The sequence below is a fragment of the Lycium ferocissimum genome, unplaced genomic scaffold (assembly GCF_029784015.1).
Source record: "Lycium ferocissimum isolate CSIRO_LF1 unplaced genomic scaffold, AGI_CSIRO_Lferr_CH_V1 ctg8654, whole genome shotgun sequence".
Lineage (NCBI taxonomy): Eukaryota > Viridiplantae > Streptophyta > Magnoliopsida > Solanales > Solanaceae > Lycium > Lycium ferocissimum.
The window spans coordinates 1-24890 of NW_026727366.1; the positions used below are offsets into that span (position 1 = coordinate 1).

Here is a 24890-nt window from a genome sequence, read left to right on the forward strand (position 1 = left end):
ATAACATATGTACATATCAAAGGTTATACCACGGAAACTATGCTCGGAATAAAGACACCCAAATGTTGAGTGAAATCTTAGGTGCAGCGGATCTCTCACGACGTGTGTCACAAACCCTGTGAGCGTAAACGCATTTCGAAGAAGAGGTCGATGCGAAATAATGTCTTGAGTAAGGTAAAGCATGAAACATAGTAAATAGAATCATATCTAAGACAAGGTGTGAACAGATTCAATGCAACAAACGAGAGTTTCATAAAACTTGCCTTTGAACATATTTCATACGTATCGTTCTCATCAATGTCCTTTATAGTATTTCATAATCAAAGATGCATAATCATGCCTGTATATAACATATATAACGTGTCCCGGCCTCCTAGTGAGGGACTCGGTAATTATAATCATAACATCATAAACATAAGCATATACGTGTCCTACCTTCGCAGGTGGACTCGGTAATAAGGAATGTATACCCCTCCGGGCCTCCATCTCCAAATCATCATATGATCATCATCATCATATATATATATATATATAGTGTCCCGGCCCTCTAGTGAGAGACTCGGTGAATAGTATAATGGATCGGCGCACGAGAACGTATCAGCCCGGGACTCGGTGAAGGATATAGCGGTAGCACGAAGCGATAATAAGCAACCACATATATATATATAAAACATTTTTGAGACTCAATGAATAATAAAACAAATCACTTCATGATTTTCACTCACTTATTCATACTACAACACTTTCAATCCACTTCCAATACATGTATAAGAAGACTAAACATGATTCCGTGAAAGTCTACAACACACGGCTCATTCAAACTTTAAGAAAACAGCCCAATTCTAACATGCACATCATAACCCAACTTCTAAAATCTTTGTTCAATTACATAGGTTGACATACATTTATTTATCAACAATGCATGCAAAATGGAACCAACCATGGCTTCACTAAGCTCACGTCTCAACCTCAAGTTCAACCACAACAACAATCCAACAACAACATGCATGAATTATACATTCAAATCTTCATACAACACAAGAACAATGACCATTCTTACCTTGCAACTTGCCCTTCAAACTTGGCTCTAATCTTCAACTCTATGGCATGCTACACCTCCTTGTCTCTTCCACCAACTACTACACGTCCTTATACACTTGATGAGAGTTGATTTACTTGGAAAATTGATTTTTTATCAAATGGAGGAGGGTGTTCTCGGCCACTTGTGGCAGAGCCTCTCTCTCATCACTATGCTTTTTCCACTTTGTAATGTTGAAATGGAATCCTATTTGAATTATGAATCAGCATTTTTCTTTATAAATACACAGTCCACAAAGTGGACATGTGTCCCTACCAGTTTTTAGCCAATAAAAGTTGGCCAAATCACAAGTGGGACCCACACGGCCACTTAGGCTCACTAATGAAGTAATTAAGTTGTTAATATCTCTTAGTCATCCAATCTTGGTCAATTAATCCTTATTCTCCAATAATGTTCTTATACTAAACTAAATTCATAGGCAACTTGTGCATAGAAACGAAATCGGAAGACGAAAACCCTTCAAGGAACCCTAAAATAGCTTTGTCTTTAACTTGTCGCACTTGGCTTACAATGTCCCAATGTAAGGATACGGGACATAACACATAAAATCACCAACCCGCACAAGTACATCATCAACCACCCCAACAGGTCTCTTGATAGACCTATCAGCCATTTGTAACCTCATGTTAGTTGGCCTTGGCATCCCTAAGCCTGATTGTTTGTATATAGCAAGAGGCATCAAATTAATACTCGCCCCATTATCACACAAAGCACGAGCAAAGTCATGGTGCCCACAGAACAAGGAATGGTGAACGCCCAGATCCCCTTTTTCTGAACAGTAGTAGTTGAGATGATGGAACTCACAGTGTGAGTCAAACTTACAGTTTCATGTTGAACCGTTTTCTTCTTCGTCAGCAAATCCTTCACATATTTAGCAAAGCCGGGCATCTCCTTGACAGCATCCAAGAAGGGAAAATTTAGAGATAACTGCTTCAGCTGATCATGAAATTTCTCGAACTTAGCATCTTCCTTCTTCTTCACCAACCTTTGAGGAAAGGTGGTGTAGATTTGAAAGGCGAGTCAAAGGGCGGAGAGCCCCTTTCACGGTCGCTTGCTCGTATTTTTAGTCCTTCGCAATCTCTAGAATATCAAGAACCTTCTTGTCGGCAGCATTCTCATCAACAACAATGGGTGCTTCGACCGCACCTCATCCTCATCATCTATTGTCTCTAGATCAATCACCTTCATCGGCCACTTTGGATTGTTTTGCCACTCCTAGTAGTGATGGCAAACACTCGGTCTACACCGCCTCCCCCATTCTTTGGATTTGGAATGGTGTCACTCGGAAGGCCTCCCTTTTTAGGAGGGTGCTGCTCTCTAGAAATGTCCCTCATTTGTGACTCGAGCTTCTGAATTGCTGCTATATGGGAACCCGCGTCTCGTCGGCCCGATAAAGTCTCTCGGACTTAGACCGATTTGCTGAGAATCTTCTCAAGCATTGTTTCAACCTTTGAACTACCTGCCTCTGTTGACTGTCCTTTCGGTGGTATATAAGGGTTGGAACTCTTGTTCCCAAAGTTGTTGCTGTTGTTGTAGCTCCCTTGGTTCGCACCACCATAGTTATTGTTGTAGTTCCCAAAATTGTTATAAGCACCTTGGCCTTGTTGAGGTCTCCATTGATTCTCGACTCGATAACCACCCCGGTAATTGCAGTTCGTCTGGTAACCCCTTGAGAGTTATTCACAAAATTAGCATCTTCAATCGTATAGGGCCCTTCGTGGAATGGACCATCTTGAGCATGGTACATCCCTTTTGGTAATCGCTATCTCTCACAAACATTGACCTTCTTGATCCGGGATTCATCAAACTTCTTTGTCGAAGGAAATATTTGTTGCAAGTTCTTCAAGGTGTCGAGTATCTTGATTCTCCTTCACTATATTTTGGATCATAGCACTACCGAATGGTACCACATCGGCATTGTTTAGTGCCAAGCCCGATTATGAGTTGTCGCCTTGTTAAGTATGGTGGTCACCATCGATGAGATTTGTTCATGAAACAACCATCACCGCATTATTGCAAATCGATTGCGACCTGGATCCAACCCTCGGTAGAACTTCTCCATTAATATGTTCTCCGAAAACCATGATTTGGGCTCTTCTCGCAAATAATCCTTGAATCTCTCCCATGCTTCATATAATTGTTCCCGGTCGCCGCTTAAATTCATAGATCTTGTCCGAATTTCACCTTCGGCCGGGGGGGGGTACCATTTTGTGAGAAAAGCAGCCACCATCTCTACCCACGTAGTAATCGAATTTCGGGGCAGCTTCTCGAACCATGTTCTTGCCTCTCCAGCTAAGGAATATTTGAATAACCTCAACCGAATAGCATCTTGTGGAACGTTATTTTGGATATGATTTTCACACACATCCATAAAATTCGCAAATGACGTTCGAGGGTCATTCTCGGTTGAATTCCGAAAGTATCCCTCAAGCTTCAACAACCGATATAGAGAGGAATCAATTTTTCGACCGAAGCGCCTTTCGATTCGATGGCCGAACAATACAGATGATAATCCTCCTTCGGAACGAGCTCGCAAACACATTCTCATCATCCGAATCATTGGCCCGATTGTTCAACCGATTCCCCGGTTATCCATTGACGATTGATTCATGTTCACCGGTTTACATGAGTAGCAAACAAGGTGTGATGGAATAAGCAAAAGACTTTCAATAAAGCAAATACTATTTAGTAATTTCAAAACCGTATCCTGGTTTACACTGCAGTAGCAAACAAGGTGTGATGGAATAAGCAAAAGACTTTCAATAAAGCAAATACTATTTAGTAATTTCAAAACCGTATTCCCCGGCAACGGCGCCAAAATTTGATACGCTCAAATTACACCTATTAATGGTATAACGCGGACGTTGTCAAATATAGTAACCCAACAAGGTTGGGGTCGAATCCACGTGGAATAGGGTGTGAAAAGGTTACTAAATTCGTAGGATTGCTATGTTTAGGTCTAATGTCTTAATCCGATGATTTTGGTAAAAGGTTGGGTTTTTTAGTAACTAATCGCTAAATATTGTTTTGGTTGTGAATTTATGATAAAAGAAACTAAGGTTGTGTCCCCGTTAGATAGAGTGTATGATCATGGGTATTGATCTTGATATACTGCTAATGGATCATTATATGAATGCACTTAATCTCTAGATGAATCTCTACTATCTTCCAATAACTAAAGATTATTTCTTTCGATGATTTTCCCAAATATAAGAAAGTGACTATGAAGAACAATTAATCATGCCAAGTAAATTCTTCTTATTCCTAAGTGAATTTATTAAATAAAGTGTAAAGCTTTGAGTTCTTGATGTTTATTCTTACCAACCCTACTTATTCTTCCAAATAAATAAAGGTTTATGGCTTTAATCAATGTTTGCAACCATTAGTTATAAATGAAGAATGAAGAATAAACAAATCCTAACAATCCATTATTTGTATATCAATTACAACCCAATCACAGAACACCCATCAATTTGGGTTCACAACCCTAGTAAGGGAAATTAGCTACTCATAAAAGAAGAAGAGTAATAAGCAGTAATAGAAAACATAATGCTTACAAGTGAGTGTTTTGAATTGCGAAAGAATTGAATTCTAATTTGTTTGTAATCTCCACAAGACTTCAAAAGTATGAGTGCTAATACTAAGGGAAAAGAAAACTGAATTCTCTAATGTCATCATACTATTAAACCTAAAATTAGTTATTCATAAGAGTCAAAAACCGTGCAAAGCTGGTATCGACAAAATTGCCCTCGACGGACCAATGTACGGACCGTACTTTTTATACGGTCCGTAGAATCAATGGAAGCCTTCCGTGAAATCTCTTCCAGTGGTCCAATGTACGATCAGGTTTCACGGACCATAAATATTATACGGTCCGTATAACTTGCCGGTAAATCTTTTTGGCTTGACAACTCTTCTGGAAGCATATACGGTGGATTTTACGGATCGTAAATATTATACGGTCCGTACTTCTGCTCGGACATTTGCTTCATCCAAAGACTCATTCTCGTTGAGCATGTATGATGGAATTTACGGACCGTGAATATTCTACGGTCCGTATCTTCCTCCGTATAACTCTCGTCTTCGTAAATTTCTCTTTTACGAACATCTTTTCACTCCATTTTCACGACTTGCTCTCGAATCATGTTAAACACACCGCAACATGTCACAAACACATCAAAACGACCCTAGACTTGCTCGAAAACAAGTAAAACTTATAGCCAAAAAGTATCGAATGTTCCATAATTTCACGGCACATCAAAATCCAAGGGAGCCTATGTGACATTCAACCAAAGAAGAGAGAGTTAGCTATAGCTTCGACAATTACCTCTTTAGGAGTTCGATTAATGGACTCGGGCAAGATGGGAGTAACTATTCACGATTAAGCTGTTTCATCATTTGTAGTTAAGGTGAAAGAATGCCAGTATGAGGATCCCATGCTAGTTCATTGCAGAAATACATCACCCCAAAAGAAAAAATGACCCTTTGAGATATCTGCAAATGGAGTTCCAGATATCGAGTCGATGTGTTCTTGATGTTGCGGGGTTACGTTGCATTTTGGAGAAAGCCCATTGTTCCGTTATTCTATTCATCCTGGGAGCGACAAAGATGTATAATGATGTTCAACTTATTGGTAGGACAGAATGAAGAAAGATATAGTGGAGTTCGTAGCTCAATGTCAAAAGTGATGTGCCGTGAAATTATGGCACATCTAATGCTTTTTAACCGTAAGTTTTACTTGTTTTCGAGTAAGTTTTGTTACTTTGATGTGTTTTGTGCGTTGTGCGGGTATTTCTAAGTTAGAATGATCGGCAAGTGAAAACGATAAAGAGTGTTCATTCGGTTTTGCACTAACTATAGACCGTCGTCATTTGATGTCCTAGTCGTCTTTGTCGTCAAGCTTGCAATGGAGAGGGCAAAAAGGAAGGTCGACGATATGCAGCTAATACCAAGATTGACAGGGCCATCAAAATGTTCGACGGTCCATCTAGTTGCATCATCGACATACATTTTTCGATTGAAAAGTGTATATTTTCACGTCGAGTTGCACCGTCGGCATGATCGACGCCGGAAGTATATCAAATGGTCGGTTGAGGTTCAAAAGGTGAAATTTTGTCATCGGATCATCGTCATGCAAAAGTCAATTTGTCGATGACCAAACGGATCAAAGTACAAAGATGACCGTCGAGTTGCAAGCCGACTTCGGAAGAGATTGGGATTATTTATTAGAGTTTAACTTTGTATAAATATTGCTCGTGTGTTATTTTTCGACATCTAGATTTTTTAGACTTGTAGTAATTACTTTTGAAGATTTTCCAAACAATTACATTCGTTACTTTTAGTTTTATTCGTAATTTCAATAACAATTTCAATTATGCAATCTTGATCTATTATTAATTCTTCGTTGCCATGAATAGCTAAACACCTTTACTAAGGTTATGAACCCCAATATGGGTGTTTTGTGATTGATATATGCATAATGGATTGCTAGGGTTTATTTGTTGTTCGCTTTAATTATATAGTTAGTGGTTGCAAACATTAGCTAAACACCATAAACTTTGGTTTATTTAGGAAAATAACTAGGGCTTCTTAAGAATAAATAACAAGAACTCAAGGCTTTAAACCTTGTTTAATAAATTTACTTAGGAATAAGAGAAATTTACTTGGCATAATTAACCGTTCTTCATGCATACTTTCTTATCTTTGGGAAAAGCATAGAAAGAAATAATCTTTTCTTATTGGGAAATAGTCTAAATTCATAGAGAGGTTAAGTGCATTCATACAACGATCCCTTAGAGGTATATCAAGATCGAGACCCATGACCATACACGTTATCTGACGGAGACCCAACCTTGGTTCTATTTACCCATATATTTACAACTCTAAATTACTAGTCACTCCAAATTAGTCCACAAACCAAAACTCTTATAAAACCCTTTTTTCTGGAATACACCAGGACCGCAAGATTAGTATAATACTCGTTTAGTAACCTTTTCATACCATATTCTCTGCGAATTCGACCCCAACCTTGTTGGGTTACTATATTTGACATCGTCCGCTTTATGCTATTAATAGGTGTAATTTGAGCGTATCAAATTTTGGCGTCATTGCCGGGGAAATACGGTTTTGAAATTACTAAATAGTGTTTACTCTTCTTAAACTCTTTGTCCTATTCCAACACACCTTGTTTGCTACCTTGTAAACCACGTGATCGTGGCAGACGATGAAATTCCGATCCAGAACATTTTTGGTGATAGAGTCGATATGGAGGAAGACTTTGCATCTCTAATAATTCATCCATGGTAATCTTTGCTACTATTAAGTTTGACCAGTCTCTCAATCACATGCTCAAATAAGAGGGATACTTTTGGAATACATGTCATGACTCAAATAGGGGCCATGACGGGTACCCGGAGCTGACCACCGAGCACCACTCGTTCTACTACTCGTCATACTCATCCTTCATTCATTTATCATTCTCATGCTTCTAATCATACGGATAACCATTTTCACTTTCAGACATATTTAACTTTATATACATAAGCCCTTCGGCTATCAAAATAATATATATACAATAAGGAAATCATAAGACCATACCACCCACACATACGCATATACGAGCCTCTACTAGAGTACTAGACATCTGGACGGGACAGGACCATGTCGTGCCAAAAACATATATACACAAAATAATAAATCAATGGCACCTCTGGAATAATGGAGCGCTCTCAAAGTTTGCTGATAGCTCCTACGAATCTAGATCACCTCCCTGTCTGCCTGTGGGCATGAACACAGCGTCCAAAGAAAAAGGATGTCAGTACGAGCATTGTACTTATTATGTAAGGCATGAATAAAATGAACATAATAAATAACTCATAAGATATGAGATGAAGATATAACCTGCTCGACCTTTAAGAGTAAACACATGTTACACATCATACATATATAAACATATCTCATGTACCATCGTCATTGACCCGCGTCCGGGTAACCATCATACGCCGCCCACTAGTGGTGTCATGTCCGGCCCTCTAGGTACGGTGTAATCATATGCATCCTGCCTTTACGGTGACATATCCGGCCATCTAGGCACGGTGGAATCTTATGCAGCCCGCCTTCGCGGTGACATGTCTGACCATCTAGGTACGGTGGAATCTCATCATTATATACTTATCATAGGCTTATCATCATCATACATTTGTCATAAATCATGCATTAGAACTTAATGATAATCTATAACAATATCGGGGTGACATAAGGTCGAGAACCCCCGATTACATTATGGAGTGATCATATTCATCATACCTCACCTTAAAGGAACTAACATTGTAAGGTGAGTGTAACACAACGAGCAATATCAAGGGATTGTAAATGGGGTCATTAGATTTGTAGAATCATCATATCATGGCTTTAGGATTCCTTAGACTCAAACTCATCATCATCGTTATCATACTCGTAACATATCTTTTACCTTTTATCTCATATGAAGCCTTTTATGAACATAGACTCATAATTTTCCGGAATGTAAGAAAGTCATGGAAAAATCGGAGAATTCATGCCATGGAGTCATGCCTTAGAAAGAAGGGACTAGCCTTACATAACTTTTCGTTTAGCTACTCTATCGCTTGAACGTTCTCCTCCAATGTTCTCGTCTCCACCTTCAAGAGAGTTTGTACTAACATTAGATAATCGATGGCTTAAGTATACTTGACTAAAGCTAGAGAAAATTGGGCAGCACCTTCTTTATTTATACAACTTTTCTCCATATCACATACCAACTCCCAAACGTCAATAATAACTTTCACAATATCATAAGCAATAATCTTCATTCACCTACATTATCCACATTTCCCAATTTCACTTCAAATCATCCATAATCATGGGCATAGTACACTATTACATTCACTCATATATAATGTTTGTCCCATGTTCTTAATATCATTTATAACATAATTATAATCACAACACATCAAGAATCATGACTCATTCCAAGCTACTACTCAAAAGTGCCACTATCCTCATATATATGACCCATCTTCTACTTCCTCTCATAATCCAAGTCTTTCAACCTCTCAATACTTTAAACAACATGGAATGATCATAAAACTTACCTTTGATAGTGTGGGAATGAGGTTTGAGTGGAAATACTTCCCTTGAGCAAAAAACCCTAGTTCCACTTTCCAATGAAATTTCTTGTCTTGGATGAACCCTAATGAGTTTCTTGCACTTGATTCTCTTGGTTTGATGAAGTTGATCATGAGTTTCTCTTGAATTATTGTGGAAGAGATGTGGAGAATATTCTAGAGAGTTCTTGAGAGAAGGGGAGTGAAAATGAAATAAAATTAAATGAACTTGGGTCCCCTTTTATCAACTTAAAATCTGAACCGACTTGGTTTCACGGACAAACATACGGTCCGTATAATTTATATGGACCGTATGTGTGACCGTATCTTTGGTCCAGTGAAGGTTCCAATTCTGAGCAGATTATACGGCCTAACATACAACCAGTACATTTTATACGGTCCGTATGTTGGACCGTATAATGCTCTGCTTTCCGAAACTAGTTCTCGTCGACTCGTTTGATCTCCAATCCTTATGAAACCTTCTTGACACTTGTTTAGCACCTCATTAACAATCTAAGGGATGTTATAACTCTTCTTTAAGACATCATTAAGCCATCATTAACTTGATACTTTGTGAATCCTTTCCGATACACAACGTATACCTCGCCTCTCTTGACGAACTTTCTTCTTTTACCTCGAATGTCTTTGAAATCTCAATCAGAACCATTTCATACTATTTCTTACTTATTGAAACATCGTATAGCTCGTGCCCTTCGTTAATCAATTCACTGTGCATCAACGGGAAATTTTTTGAGGTGTAACATTCTTCACCCCTTTTAGAACATTCGTCCTCGAATGTTAAGTGCTCGGGAATTCTATAAGAAGTTCGCTAGAGTTTCCCCTGTGGAAATGGCACTACCATCCTGTCACAACAGCCCATAATAAAAATGCCTCACAGGGCCACAACATCGTAGCAATAAAGTTTGGCCACACACGACCCAAATGCATAAAAAGGAAGACTTCATATTTTCTTCTGCCTTCCAAGTCATCTCTTCTCGGTTATTGTTTCTCCATAAGACCTTAACCGAGGCTACTTCTTTATTTATAAGTCTCCGTACTTGCCTATCTAGTATGGCAATGGGTACCTCTTCATAGGCCAACTTTTCCGTCACTTGAACAACATCTACTGAAACGATCCTAGTAGGATCTCCAACACACTTACGGAGCATTGAGACATGGAAAATCGGATGGACTGATTCCAGTTCTGAGGGTAAGTCCAATTCATAAGCTACTTGACCCACCTTGCGGACAATCTTGTAAGGTCCAATATATCGAGGGCTTAACTTTCCCTTCTTACCAAATCTCATCACTCCTTTCATTGGCGACACCTTTAAGAATACCCAATCATCAACCTGAAATTCTAAGTCTCCCTGACGGTTGTCTACATAAGATTTCTGGTGACTTTGAGCTGTCAATAGTCTGTCTCGGATCACCTTGACCTTTTCCACTGCTTGTTGAATCAACTCAGGGCCTATTAGCTGTACCTCTCCTACTTCAAACCACCCAATTGGAGATCTACACTTCCTTCCATATAAAGCTTTGTACGGAGCCATTCGAACACTGGAATGATAGTTGTTGTTGTAAGCAAACTAAATAAGGAGTAAGTGGTCATCCCAACTACCACCGAAATCTAGAACACATGCTCTTAGCATATCTTCCAAGGTCTGAATGGTACGTTCGGCTTGCCCATAAGTTTGTGGATGAAATGTTGTGCTAAGCCTCACCTGAGTACCCAAACCTTCTTGGAAAGACTTCCAGAATTTAGCTGTAAATTGTTCTTTTCTATCTGTGATAATAGACGCAGGAATACCATGGTGCCGCACAATCTCTTTAAGATACAACCTTGCATAATTTTCTGCTGAATATGCAGTTTTGACTAGAAGAAAATGAGCTGCTTTCGTGAGTCTGTCCACGATTACCCATATAGAGTCATACTTGCTTCGGGAAAGGGGTAGCCCTACGGTAAAATCCATATTGATCACTTCCCATTTCCAGGTTGGAATCTCCATTGCTTGCAATAATCCTCATGGCTTTTGATGCTCGATTTTCACTTGCTGACAGTTTGGACATTGAGCTACAAATTTTGTAATGTCTTTCTTCATTCCATCCCACCAATTCATTAACTTAAGATCATGGTACATATTTGTCGCACCTGGGTGAATAAAATACCGAGAATAATGAGCTTCTCCTAGAATTCGATGACGCAATTCTGCAACATTCGTAATACATAGCCTGCCTCGGTATCTAAGAACTCCATCTATAGATGTTTCAAATGAAGACTTCTCCTTTTCATGAAATGTGTCTCTCTAATGGCTCAACTGAGGATCTTCATATTGACGCTCTTTCACCTCTATGACCAAGGATGAAACTATTGAATTATTGATATCAATTCCTGCACTACCTGAATCAATTAAATGAACTCCAAGGCTAGCTAGCTGGTGGAGCTCACGAATTAATTCCTTCTTCTCCGGAGGAGCCTCACATAGGCTACCCATTGATCTGCGGCTAAGTGCATCGGCCACTACATTCGCCTTTTCGGGGTGATACAAAATATTCATATCATAATCTTTCAATAATTCTAATCACGCCTCTGACGCAGATTTAACTCCCTCTGCATGAAGAGATATTGGAGACTCTTGTGATCTGTATAAACATCAACATGGACACCATACAAGTAATGTCTCCACATATTTAGTGCATGAATAACTGCAGCCAATTCGAGATCATGAGTTGGGTAGTTCTTTTCATGTTACCGCAACTGCCTCGAAGCATAGGCAATGACTTTACTGTGCGACATCAAGACACATCCTAACCCAATACCAGAAGCACCACAATATACAACATAACTATCTAACCCTTCTGAGAGTGTCAAGACGGGAGCTGAAGTTGGCCTATCTTTCAATTCCTGAAAACTGCATTCACAAGCATCGTTCCACTGAAATTTAGCTGACTTCTGGGTTAGCTTCGTCAATGGTGCTGAGATAGATGAAAACCCTTCCAGGAACCTTCTATAATAACCTGCCAATCCCAAAAAACTACGGACTTCTGTAGGCGTTGTAGGCCTTGGCCAAGTTTTCACAACTTCAATTTTCTGAGTATCAACTTGAATGCCATCAGCCGAAATAATATGGCCCAGAAATGTCACAGAATTTAGCCAAAACTCGCATTTTGAGAATTTTGCATACAATTCTCGAGTTCGAAGAATTCCAAGAACAATACGTAAATGGCCTGCATGCTCTGATTCTGTACGAGAGTATACCAGAATATCATCAATGAACACTATCACAAATAGATCCAAAAGAGGCCTGAATACATTATTCATCAAATTCATAAACACTGTCGGAGCATTAGTTAACCCGAATGACATTACTCGGAATTCATAATGGCCATATCTCGTTCTGAAAGCTGTTTTGGGAATATCTTCTTCTTTAACTCTCACTTGACGATAACCTGACCTTAGATCTATTTTGGAAAACCAGATAGCACCCTGTAGTTGGTCAAACAAATCATCAATTCTTGGTAGCGGAAATTTATTCTTTATCGTCACCTTATCCAGCTGCCTATAATTAATGCACATCTGTAGCGAACCATCTTTCTTCCTCACAAACAAGACGGGTGCTCCCCACGGTGATCAATTGGGCCTAATAAATCCCTTCTCAAGTAAATCCTTCAATTGTGCCTTTAGCTCTTTCAATTCTGCAGGAGCCATTCGGTAAGGAGGAATGAAAATAGGCTTGGTGTCCGGTAACACATCAATGGAAAAATCAATCTCCCTTTCCGGAGGAAGACCTAGAAGTTCATCTGGAAATACATCCAGAAACTCATTCACTACCGGAATGGATTGAAAAGTCGGTGGCTTTGCTTCGGTGTCATGAACTCGAACTAAGTGATAAATATAGCCTTTTTCTATCATTTTCCTTGCCTTAAGGTAGGAAATAAACCTACCTCTTGGAGATGCTGTATTACCTTTCCATTCTAGCACGGGTTCTCCCGAAAATTGGAATCCAACTACTTTCATTCAGCAATCGACATTGGCATAACATGAGGTCGACCAAGCCATGCCCATAATCACATCAAAATCTAACATCTCCAGCTCAACTAAATCAATTTTAGCCTGGCGGTGACATATCACAATTACACAATTCTTGTATACTTGTCTAGCTATCACGGGATCACCAATCGGAGTAGACACCTCAAAAGGTTTAATTGGCTCGGGCTCCACCCTAATACGACCAATAATATACGGAGTAATATAAGATAATGTAGAATCCGGATCTATCAATGTATATACGTCATGAGAAAATACGGATAATATACCTGTAACCACATCCGGGGAGGACTCAAGATCTTATCGTCCAGCTAAAGCATAGATACGGGGCTGGGTGCCACCTGAACTGGACACTCCCCCTCTGCCTCTTCCTTGGCCTACTGGAATCTGAGGAGTCTGCCCTATCGGTTGCACAGAAGAAGATCCAGCTGCTGATCATGTGGGCTGAACCCCACCTCTACCGTACCTCGAGGGACAGTAACGCATCACGTGCCCAGTCTATCCGTAAACATAACAAGCATCTGTACCTTGGCGACATAGCCCCGAATGTAACTTTCTGCACTGACTACATCATGGGACTGGTGGTCTCTTCTGGCTATAATCACCCCCAAACTGGGAACCTGAAGCTCTCGAGCTCTGACCTACCCTGAATGAATGGAGTGGTCAAATCTCCTACCAACAAATCGTGGAGGTGCACTAGTTGCCGACTGGCCAGAGTGTCTAGAATATGACTGCCTCGATCCCCCTCTATAATCGCTACCGACACCAATAGATCTGGCTCTCTTTCTTTGCCTTCTATTAATAGCACGCTCACCCCTTTGCGGATGCTGCTGCTCTTCTAGGTTCTGGGCATGGGCCTGAATGCGGGAAATATCCATCCCCTCTTGCAATGAAGCTGTTAAACAATCTCTGAACAAATGTGGCCCTAAGCCACTCACAAATCTGTGCATTCTATCTCCCATGTCGGTCACCATAGTCGGAGCATATCTAGCCAATGAATTAAACTAAAGGCTATACTCCCGGGCACTCATATTTCCTTGTTTTAGATTTAAGAACCTATCCGCTCTAGCTCGACGGACCTCGGGTGACAAATAGTGGCGGATGAAGGCATCTGCAAATTCTTGCCAAACTGGAGGAGGTGCATTCTCTTTTCTTGAAGACATCCAGTTATTATACCAAAGAACCGCCACATCCCGGAGTCTATAAGATGCTAACTCCACAGATTTAGTCTCGGAGGCATGGATAATCTTCAATGTTCTCAACATCTCATCAATAAAACCTTGCGGGTCTTCATCCGGCTTTGACCCGAAAAACTCCGGAGGATTTAAACTCATGAAATCACGGGCTCTAGTACTAACTGCCCTATCACTTGGACCCGAACTCTGCCACTGTGCCTGGGCGGCAACTAACTGCATCAATAAATGAATAGCTTCGGTCGCTTGTTGACCCGAAGCAGCCGGTGGAGGAACTGTAGGCATAAGAGCTGGAGATGAAGCCCCCTCTTGTTCTTCTAGAACAGGCGGAGTGGGAGAGGTATTAGATGGAGCCCCATTATGTGATTCACCCTCCTCTATATCTGTTGGCGGCTCTCTTTCTACCCGCCTTTCTATCGTAGTCTTGCCCTTCTGGGCGGCTGTACCTTTTCTCTTTGGCGGCATCTCTGAAATTATAACGCACAATTAGGGAGGAGAAAATCTTATAACACGGCTCTATCGCACGATCTCATAAGAAGAAGAATGGTTATTTTTCCTAAATGCCCTGTAGCCTCCTTTTTATACATGTGGCGTGCAACACACCATAAGCAAGACTCTACTAGACACGGCTCGTAGACACATCCTAGGACTGAACTGCTCTGATACCACTTTTGTCACGACTCAACTAGGGGCCATGACGGGTACCCGGAGCTGACCACCGAGCACCACTCGTTCTACTACTCGTCATACTCATCCTACATTCATTCATCATTCTCATGCTTCTAATTATAGGGAAAACCATTTTCACTTTCAGACATATTTACCTTTATATACATAAGCCCTTTGGCTATCAAAATATTATATATACAATAAGGAAATCGTGAGACCATACCACCCACACATACGCATCTACGAGCCTTTACTAGAGTACTAGATATTTGGATGGGACAGGACCCCGTCATGCCTAAAACATATATGCACAAAATAATAAATCAATGGCACCTCCGTAACAATGAAGTGCTCTCAAAGTTTGCTGATAGCTCCTACGAATCTGGATCACTTCCCTGTCTACATGTGGGCATGAACACAGTGTCCAAACAAAAAGGACGTCAGTACGAGCATTGTACTAAGTATGTAAGGCATGAATAAAATGAACATAATAAATAACTCATAAGATATGAGATGAAGATATAACCTACTCAACCTTTAAAAGTAAACACATGTTACACATCATGCATATATAAACATATCTCATGTACCATTGTCATTGACCCGCGTCCAGGTAACCATCATACGCTGCCCACTAGGGGTGTCATGTCCGGCCCTTTAGGGACGGTGTAATCATATGCAGCCCGCCTTTGCTATGACATGTCCGGCCATCTAGGCACGGTGGAATCGTATGCAGCCCGCCTTCGCGGTGACATGTCCGGCCATCTAGGCACGGTGTAATCTCATCATCATATACTTATTATAGGCTTATCATCATCATACATTCGTCATAAATCATGCATTAGAACTTAAAGATAATCTATAAATATATCGGGGTGACATAAGGTCGAGAACCCCCGATTACATGATGGAGTGATCATGTTCTCATACCTCACCTTGAAGGAACTAACATTGTAAGGTGAGTGTAACATAACGAGCAACATCAAGGGATTGTAAATGGGGTCATTAGATTTGTAGAATCATTATATCATGGCTTAAGGATTCCTTAGACTCAAACTCATCATCATCGTTATCCTACTCGTAACATATCTTTTACCTTTTATCTCATATGAAACCTTTTATGAACATAGACTCATAATTTTACGGAATGTAAGAAAATCAGAGAATTCATGCCATGGAGTCATTCCTTATAAAGAATAGACTAGCCTTACATAACTTTTCGTTTAGCTACTCTATCGCTTGAACGTTCTCCTCCAATGTTCTCGTCTCTACCTTCAAGAGAGTTTGTACTAACATTAGATAATCGATGGCTCAAGTATACTTGACTAAAGCTAGAGAAAATTGGGCAGCACCTCCTTTATTTATACAACTTTTCTCCATATCACATACCAACTCCCAAACGTCAATAATAACTTTCACAATATCATAAGCAATAATCTTCATTCACCTACATTATCCACATTTCCCAATTTCACTTCAAATCATCAATAATCATGAGCGTAGTACACTATTACATTCAATCATATATAATGTTTGTCCCATGTTCTTAATATCATTTATAACATAATTATAATCACAACACATCAAGAATCATGATTCATTCCAAGCTGCTACTCAGAAGTGCCACTATCCTCATATATATGACCCATCTTCTAATTCCTCTCATAATCCAAGTCTTTCAACCTCTCAATACTTTAAACAACATGGAATGATCATAAAACTTACCTTTTATAGCGTGGGAATGAGGTTTGAGTGGAAATACTTCCCTTGAGCAAAAAACCCTAGTTCCACTTTCCAATGAAATTTCTTGTCTTGGATGAACCCTAATGAGTTTCTTGCGCTTGATTCTCTTGGTTTGATGAAGTTGATCATGAGTTTCTCTTGAATTATTGTGGAAGAGATGTGGAGAATATTCTAGAGAGTTCTTGAGAGAAGGGGAGTGAAAATGAAATAAAATTAAATGAACTTGGGTCCCCTTTTATCAAATTAAAATTTGTCCCGACTTGGTTTCACGGACAACCATACGGTCCGTATAATTTATATGGACCGTATGTGTGACCGTATCTTTGGTCCAGTGAAGGTTCCAAATTTGGGCAGATTATACGGCCCAACATACGGCCAGTACATTTTATACGGTCCGTATGTTGGACGGTATAATGCTCAGCTTTCCGAAACTTGTTGTCGTCGACTCGTTTGATCTCCAATCCTTATGAAACCTTCTTAACACTTGTTTAACACCTCATTAACAATCTAAGGGACGTTATAACTCTTCTTTAAGACATCATTAAGCCATCATTAACTTGGTACTTTGTGAATCCTTTCCGATACACAACGTATACCTCGCCTCTATTGACGAACTTTCTTCTCTAACCTCAAATGTCTTTGAAATCTCAATCAGAACCATTAAATACTATTTCATACTTTTTGAAACATCGTATACCTCATGCCTTTCGTTAGCCTATTCACTGTGCATCAACGGGAAATTTTCCGAGGTATAACAATACAGTCGATAATGATCCTCACCTACATATAACTCTGGAGGTATGCTCCCATCATATCCAAGGGGGCATGGCTCAAGAACCTATTCGGCTGAAACTCTTCAAATATTCATTAGCCTGAGAGGCAAGAAAATGGTTCACAAAGCTGCCCCGAAACTCTATTGCTATATGGGAAGAGATGGTCCAAGTGTTTCTCATGAAGTGGTATCCCCCAAGTAAAACAACCGAGATATGTGATCAAATTTAAGAGTTCAAACAACGTCACGGGGAGCAACGTTTTGAAGCTTGGGAGATGTACAAAGAATATTTGGAATGGAGTCCGAACCATGGTTTCCCAGATCAAATTCTGAAGGAGAAGTTCTACAGAGGTTTAGATACTATATGTCACACCCTAATTTTCGTTAGGGCGTGATGGACACCCGACCCTTACCTATGGCCGAGCGAACCCTCTGACTCTCGTGGCACTCATAATCATATTGGGCCCCCATAGCATAACATGAGTACATAATGAAAGCTTTTCGGGAACAAGCCACGCTTTTCATCCTTTTCAAATCAAGTAAGACTGTGATCGTATAAGACCGGTAGAATAATGCATCACAATGCACCGGCTTATGGAGTCGCTTACAAAGCGACATCTTGCATACACGACAGCATGCGCAAAGTCTCTAACGTGGAACATGAAACCATATCATAATGCTCGACTCGGCGACACTCGGAGAAAATGGAGCTCGCCAATCCCCATTTGGAACATCTTCTTCTAGTATCTTCAACTCATCTGGGTGTACCTGCACGGCATGAACGCAGCGTCCACAAGAAGGGACGTCAGTACAAGCAATGTACTGAGTATGTAAGGCATAAGTAAAACATTTTAGAGGATACAAAGCATGAGTAGTAACAAGACGAAAACATAGGGCATTTCATGAGATAAAGAGTAACCTGCACATCTGAGTGCCCTTTTAAGCGGAACCATGCCCGTTTAGTCTTTGCGGAACGTGCAGCCCGATCCATATATACATTATATTGCTGCGGAACGTGCAGCCCGATCCATATAGATATTATATTGCTGCGGAACGTGCAGCCCGATCCATATATATGTAATAAAAGAGTAACCTGTACATCGGAGTGCCTTTTAGGCGGAACCATGCATGCTTAGACCGAGGAACGTACGGCCCGATCCATATAAGTTAGTGCCGAGGAACGTATGGCCCGATCCATATAAGTTAGTGCCGAGGAACGTATGGCCCGATCCATATAAGTTAGTGCCGAGGAACGTACGGCCCGATCCATATAAGTTAGTGCCGAGGAACGTACGGCCCGATCCATAACCACATATCCCGCGTCCGGGCATCCCGCGTCCGGGACGGTATCATGTCATATTATACCAACTGATCAGGTGGTTACGCGTATATAACGCTCTCGCCCTTTCCCATATTCTCCATATACATATACATATATCATATATCATATAAGTAGCATGCATGATAGCCCAAAGAAAGTCATGTATCTATCGGAGTGATGTAAGGTCGGTAACCTCCGATCGTATTATGGAATAATCATGGTCGCTTTGTCTCACCTTGAAGGAACGATTATCATAAGGCGAGACTATCAATGAAGAATAACTTCACGAGGAAACATAAAACAGGACCATAAGGCATCAATTCATATACTTTAGAATCAGAAGAGAAATAGTCATCATTCATGAATAAAATTGAGAAATCAAGAAATAGCTCAACATTCTCATATCGTCATTGAAATCATAGACTTGGAACCTTTAATCATGGAATCATCATCATCATATTCATCGTAGGAAAATATTCTCATTTTTGACATCATCGTTGTCATTGTAAAACATATCCATCGTTATTGTCATGAAAGCTTACGGAGTCATAAACCTCCGTTTGGAAAGATACAGACATTTCAGAATTCTTTCAAGAATAGGTCGTTAGAACCAACAAGGAAAGTCGCGGGGCCCACGGACGAGCGTCAACCCAATCCGGGCCCGCCTATGAAAGTTAGAGGTTATCACTCGTTATAGAGACTTCTGCGAACGTTTCATAGCAATCCGAGACTGTATGTGAAAGTTACGGTCGTTCGTAGTTTCGGACTCGTTTAGGAACAAAATTCTTTTGAAAACAAAACTTTTGAAACAATAAAGTTATGGAAGCATTTATGAAATCGTAATCCAAGAATCATGCCTTTGAAAGAAAGGGACGAGCCTTAACATACCTTAGCCGCTTCTTAAGCTAATTGTTATATCCCGTATTTTGAACAACGGGATAATATGAGTAAGTTGTGACAAGTTAGGAGCAAGACAATTCCGGGACATGAAGTCGGGATTTTTAACCATGATTTTGTTCTAAAAGCATAAGTCATGAATGACTTGTTGGCATGGAAAATATTAAGTAATCATTTGGGGCCAAAAATGAATTAAGGAAACTTGGGAATTATTGAAGTGGGAGGGCCAAAGTGGCCGGCCAAGAACTTGTGGGCCAAGGCCACATGAAATTTAATTTATATATGGTCAAATTAAGAGATGACTAAGTCATCTTTCTCATTTGAACCTTATAGAATTTTCAAGAAAACTTGAGAGAACAAGAGGGAGCAACTCACGGCTAAGGAGGAGGAAAATCAAGTCCAAGAATTAGCCATAGAAAAATTTGATTCTTCTAGCAAAACAACTAATTCAAGGGTGCTCGTTAACGTGGAAGCGTTGTTTGAATCATTGGATCATTCGTTTTCACTCTTGGGAGCCTTAGTGGACGTGTGAGGTGAAGAAGGAAAGGTAAGAACCAAACCTCTTTTATGTGTTGTAAGTGGTGTGGGTGTGTTGTAGTATGCAAATATGAATGAAAAACATGAAAATATTAATGTTGAAGTTGAGCGGAGAGTAGCCCTTGGGCCGTGCATGTGTGTGTATTGTATGTTATGAGTGATCAGTTGATTGTATTTAGCTTGTTGTGTGTGTTGTTGTAATGTGTCGAAATGGATGGAAATCATGAAATTTTATTTGTAGGGGCTGGCCGTGTATGGGCGAAGCAGGGCAGCCATGGTAGACTAATGATATATGGTGTTTTGGTTGTTGTCGTCATGCGTTATATGATGTAAAAATGATGGTTAATGATCCCAAGTTGAAGCAAAAATTGTGTGGGCTGATTTAAGAATTAAGGTGGCTTAATGTAGTTGTTTGAACTTGTAAGAGTAATGATGTTAAAGTATGGTTTGTTAGTGTAATTCATGAATTTGGAAGGAAAGAATATATTTGGTGTTGTTCTCGGATTTGGAGACAATTTCGGGTAAGTTGGAACAATATGTGGCTTGTTTAAAATATTGTATGACTTGCTTAAAGTATTCTTACATATGGTTTGAATGGGTTCGGGTGGATGATTGAATGTATGAGCGTTAATGTTAATTTGATTATAGGAAGTTAATTGAATATGTTGGAATGTCCCTTAGTGTGTAGCAATATGTATTTAAGGTTGGAATGTGTTTGGATTGGAATGTGTTGGTATATATATTGTAAATTGATATTGTAGGTTGGTTGTTGGCTTGGTTGTTGTTGGATTTGGCCGAGCATAAATCTCGGGGTTGGTGTATTTACAAAGGAAGTGCTGCCGAAATTTCGGTAGAATTTAGTGTTAAATCGGAATTGAATTCATGAAGGCTTAAGGCTAATGTTAATATGTTTGGCGTTATGTAGATCTTGGCGAACCCGAAGCTTGAAGGTTGGCTTTGCTTGCGAGCGAATAAGGTATGTAAGGCATCATTTTCTCTTTTGGCATGTCTTAGTGATACTAGGCTGTGACCCGAGCCTTGGGGTAATTCCACTCTTAGAATCCGAGCTTAGGTATGTACCTTGTTCGTTCCTTGAGATCTACTCTTTGATGGGACCAAAATAAGACTTTCAAGTTTTCAAAAGATTGAATTTCAAAGGTTTTACAAAGGATTTGACTACAAAGGGTCCCGAACTTCAAACGTCCGTAACTTTTGCATACGAGCTCGGAACGCCCCAAAACATAATAGGTAAGCTTATGAGGCATAACTTTCCCCAATCCACCGTAGTCGGGCTCGGATGGGGGCCGGCACCCGTTCGTGGGGCCCGCGGCTTTTACGCTCGTCCTTAATGGTCTTTGAAGAAATTTAGTGCCGTTTTCTCTTCTACTTCTGCCTATGGACTTCTTATTAGTTTAATGCGTCATGAATATGATTTTATGCATATGGTTGCTCACGACTCTGCTCGTGCTTATGGTCATCACCTCGTTCACCGGATCCCGGGCCGGATATGCTTCGTGCGCCTTATGATATACATTCCGGTGTGATGCTGTGTTACGGTTCACCGAGCTCCTCTCCTGAGGGCCGGGTTCCGTTTGGTGTGATGCTGTGTTATGGCGTTATGGATGGCTATGATGTGTTACGGGGATTTGTCGGGTTACGGAGATATGAAATTCTTCTGGTGTGATGCTGTGGCGTGGCGCCAACGACAGGCGGGCGACCACCGTTCTAAGAGCCTTTGCATGAACTATATTTTTAAATCAGTGTTTTAATATTTTGCATATCATATTTACTTTTGTATTTTGCCATCATGATTCTGTATTCTTGCTTTACATACTCGGTACCTATTCCGTACTGACCCCTTTCTTCGGGGGCTGCGTTTCATGCCCGCAGGTACCGACGCTCAGTTTGAGGATCCGCCGCCTAGAGGCATCTCTACTCGCGTTTTGAGAGCGCTCCTTCGTCGAGCCTATATTTGGTATATATATACTTTTCGATGCATATGTACATATTTATTCGGGGGTACGACGGGGCCTGTCCCGTCATATGATTTTGTTACTCGTTTAGTGCGTGGACATGTACGTAGGTACGGTTACGTACGTAAGCTATATGTGTATGCTATGTGTTTTTGGGCGGTCCACCCGCCGCGGCAGCCTAGTTGGCTTGCCTTTGTGTATACTATGAGATTCTGTACGTTATGATATATGTGTGCTATTTTGCGACCATCTGAAGCCATATGTGATTATGTATGATTATGCGTGGTAGTATGTCAATTCTGAGTGTTAAGTGCGTACGAGTGTCCAGCTCGGACATTAGTCACGGCCTACGGGGTTGGGTCGTGACACTAATCCAAACTTACATCCCGACTCCTCACGATCTACAATAACGTCATTAGGTATCAACCATTAGCCATAAGCACTTAAGCATCCAATACCAAATTAACATTTTGTCGAACGAAATTTCGGCAGCACTTCCCCTATAATTTCAACATCCCCGAGAATTCAACTCGGCCAAATCACAACAACCAACCAACAACCATGCCAACAATATCCATAAGTGATTCAAAACGCATTCTAACACCAATAATTCCTTTCTACACAATTCGACAACATTTCATTTATATTCAAATAAACTACATATGAGCAATTCAATATCAATGCTCTCAAGTTCAAATACCAATCCAAGGTCATTCAAACATAATTTAAGAACATTCCAAATAATATGCCATAGAACCCGAAATCACCAATTTCCATAGGAACAACGACAATATATTTCTTTCTTCCAAATTCATCAACTATATCAACACTTCCATACGTTAGCAACATTACTTCCATCAACACAGGAAACTATATTAAAGTCATATTAGTTTTCCAAAACAGCCCGCAACACTACAACTCCAACATGAGTCATCAAACATTCATTCTCACCATAAAATTTACAACAAAAGCAAGCACAATATCAAGTAAACTCAATTCATTCCATCTACACTATGGCAGCCCCTATTCGGCCACCCCATCATCACACTCATCTTCATGAGTTTCATTCATTTTCTACACATTACAACAACACACAAACATGTTGATTACCATTAATCCATTGCTCCTACACGCCACACACACACACGGCCAACACCCACCTAAGCACGGTTTCACTCTAACATCCCTATTTCATGAATTCCATCCATTTCTACATGCTACGACATGCACCAACCATTCATAACACATAAAAGAGGAAATTAAACCATACCTTCTTCACTCTACCTCTTCACTCGGCTAGGACAATATTTTGCAAGGATGAGGAGTTTGCTTGCTCCAACAATGATCCCATGTTAATAAGGACCTTCCATTTGGTGGGAAAACTAGAAGAAAATAATTTTTCTTGGTCAATTCTTGAACACCAATTCTCCTTGGTCATGGCCGAATGGCCCCTCTAGTTTCTTCTTCAAGTTTCATGAAATTTCCAAGGGTAACAAATGATGAATTGGTCTTCCCTTTTCATGACTTAGCTATATATATATAAATGGGTGCACATGGCCGGTCATGTGCACTCCCTCTTTCTTTTTTTTTTTTTTTTTTATGTTTTCTTTTTCTCCAATTTTCTAGAAATTTCTTGAATTTTAAAAGATGAATTCTCCCTTGTCATCTTTTTCCACAAATATGTTTTTGGCCACTAAAGCATAAGATGAACACATGTTTTATTGCATGGCTTGCAATAAGTGGCCAAGGCATAAGTAGGACCCACGGCCACAATGGCTTCTCCAAGAAGTCATGAATTTATAGAAATTTCCAAATTCCAAGTTTACCCTTATCATTCCATGCCAATAATAACATTCATAAGCGGCTTGCGCATTAAAACAAAATCGGAGAATGGCCTTGCCCTTGACTCGTCGCAACTAACTCGGAATATCCCAGCGTACAAAATGCGGGATATAACACTATGACTCAAGCAATAGCCAATACTGCTGCTAGTGGGTGCTTCATGAATAAAGCGTATGCTATTATTACTGATATACTTGATCGATTGACTACACAGTTAAGGATGGCACTCGAGTAATTCTAATGGTTTATCACTTGAGACACCATTGATCCAAAATACTGTGAAGGATAACCAGGAGACGCAGCAGGCATTCGCACAACTGGCCATGAATATCTCTTTACTTACGAAGAGGATTGATGAAGGGGAGTCGAAAAAGGTAAACGTTTGTGAAGATATCTCTAGCATGCCGCCTGGAATGTACCAAGTCCAGGAGGGTCCATATCAAGAGGGTCCCCCTCCGCTAGTTGAGAATGTTCAATATGCAGACTACATCGCGAAAGGGGAAATTCCTGGACCAATTCAAAGATACTGGAGACCTCAACAAGGGAAGGGTGCATACAGCAACAACCAAGCGAACTGTAATAACAATTATGGTGGAGCGAACTAAGTAAGATACAACAACAACAATGGTAACTTCAAAAATAGAAGTTCCAACCCTTATATTCCACCTAAATG

General features: G+C 40.2%; 1 non-coding gene across 1 annotated transcript; it reads left to right on the forward strand.

The window, feature by feature from the left end:
- The first annotated feature begins 3176 nt into the window (after positions 1–3176).
- On the forward strand, positions 3177–3280 carry LOC132045940 (small nucleolar RNA R71). The gene has a single exon (XR_009412567.1). It is a non-coding gene; the product is annotated as a small nucleolar RNA R71 (small nucleolar RNA).
- Positions 3281–24890: the final 21610 nt, after the last annotated feature.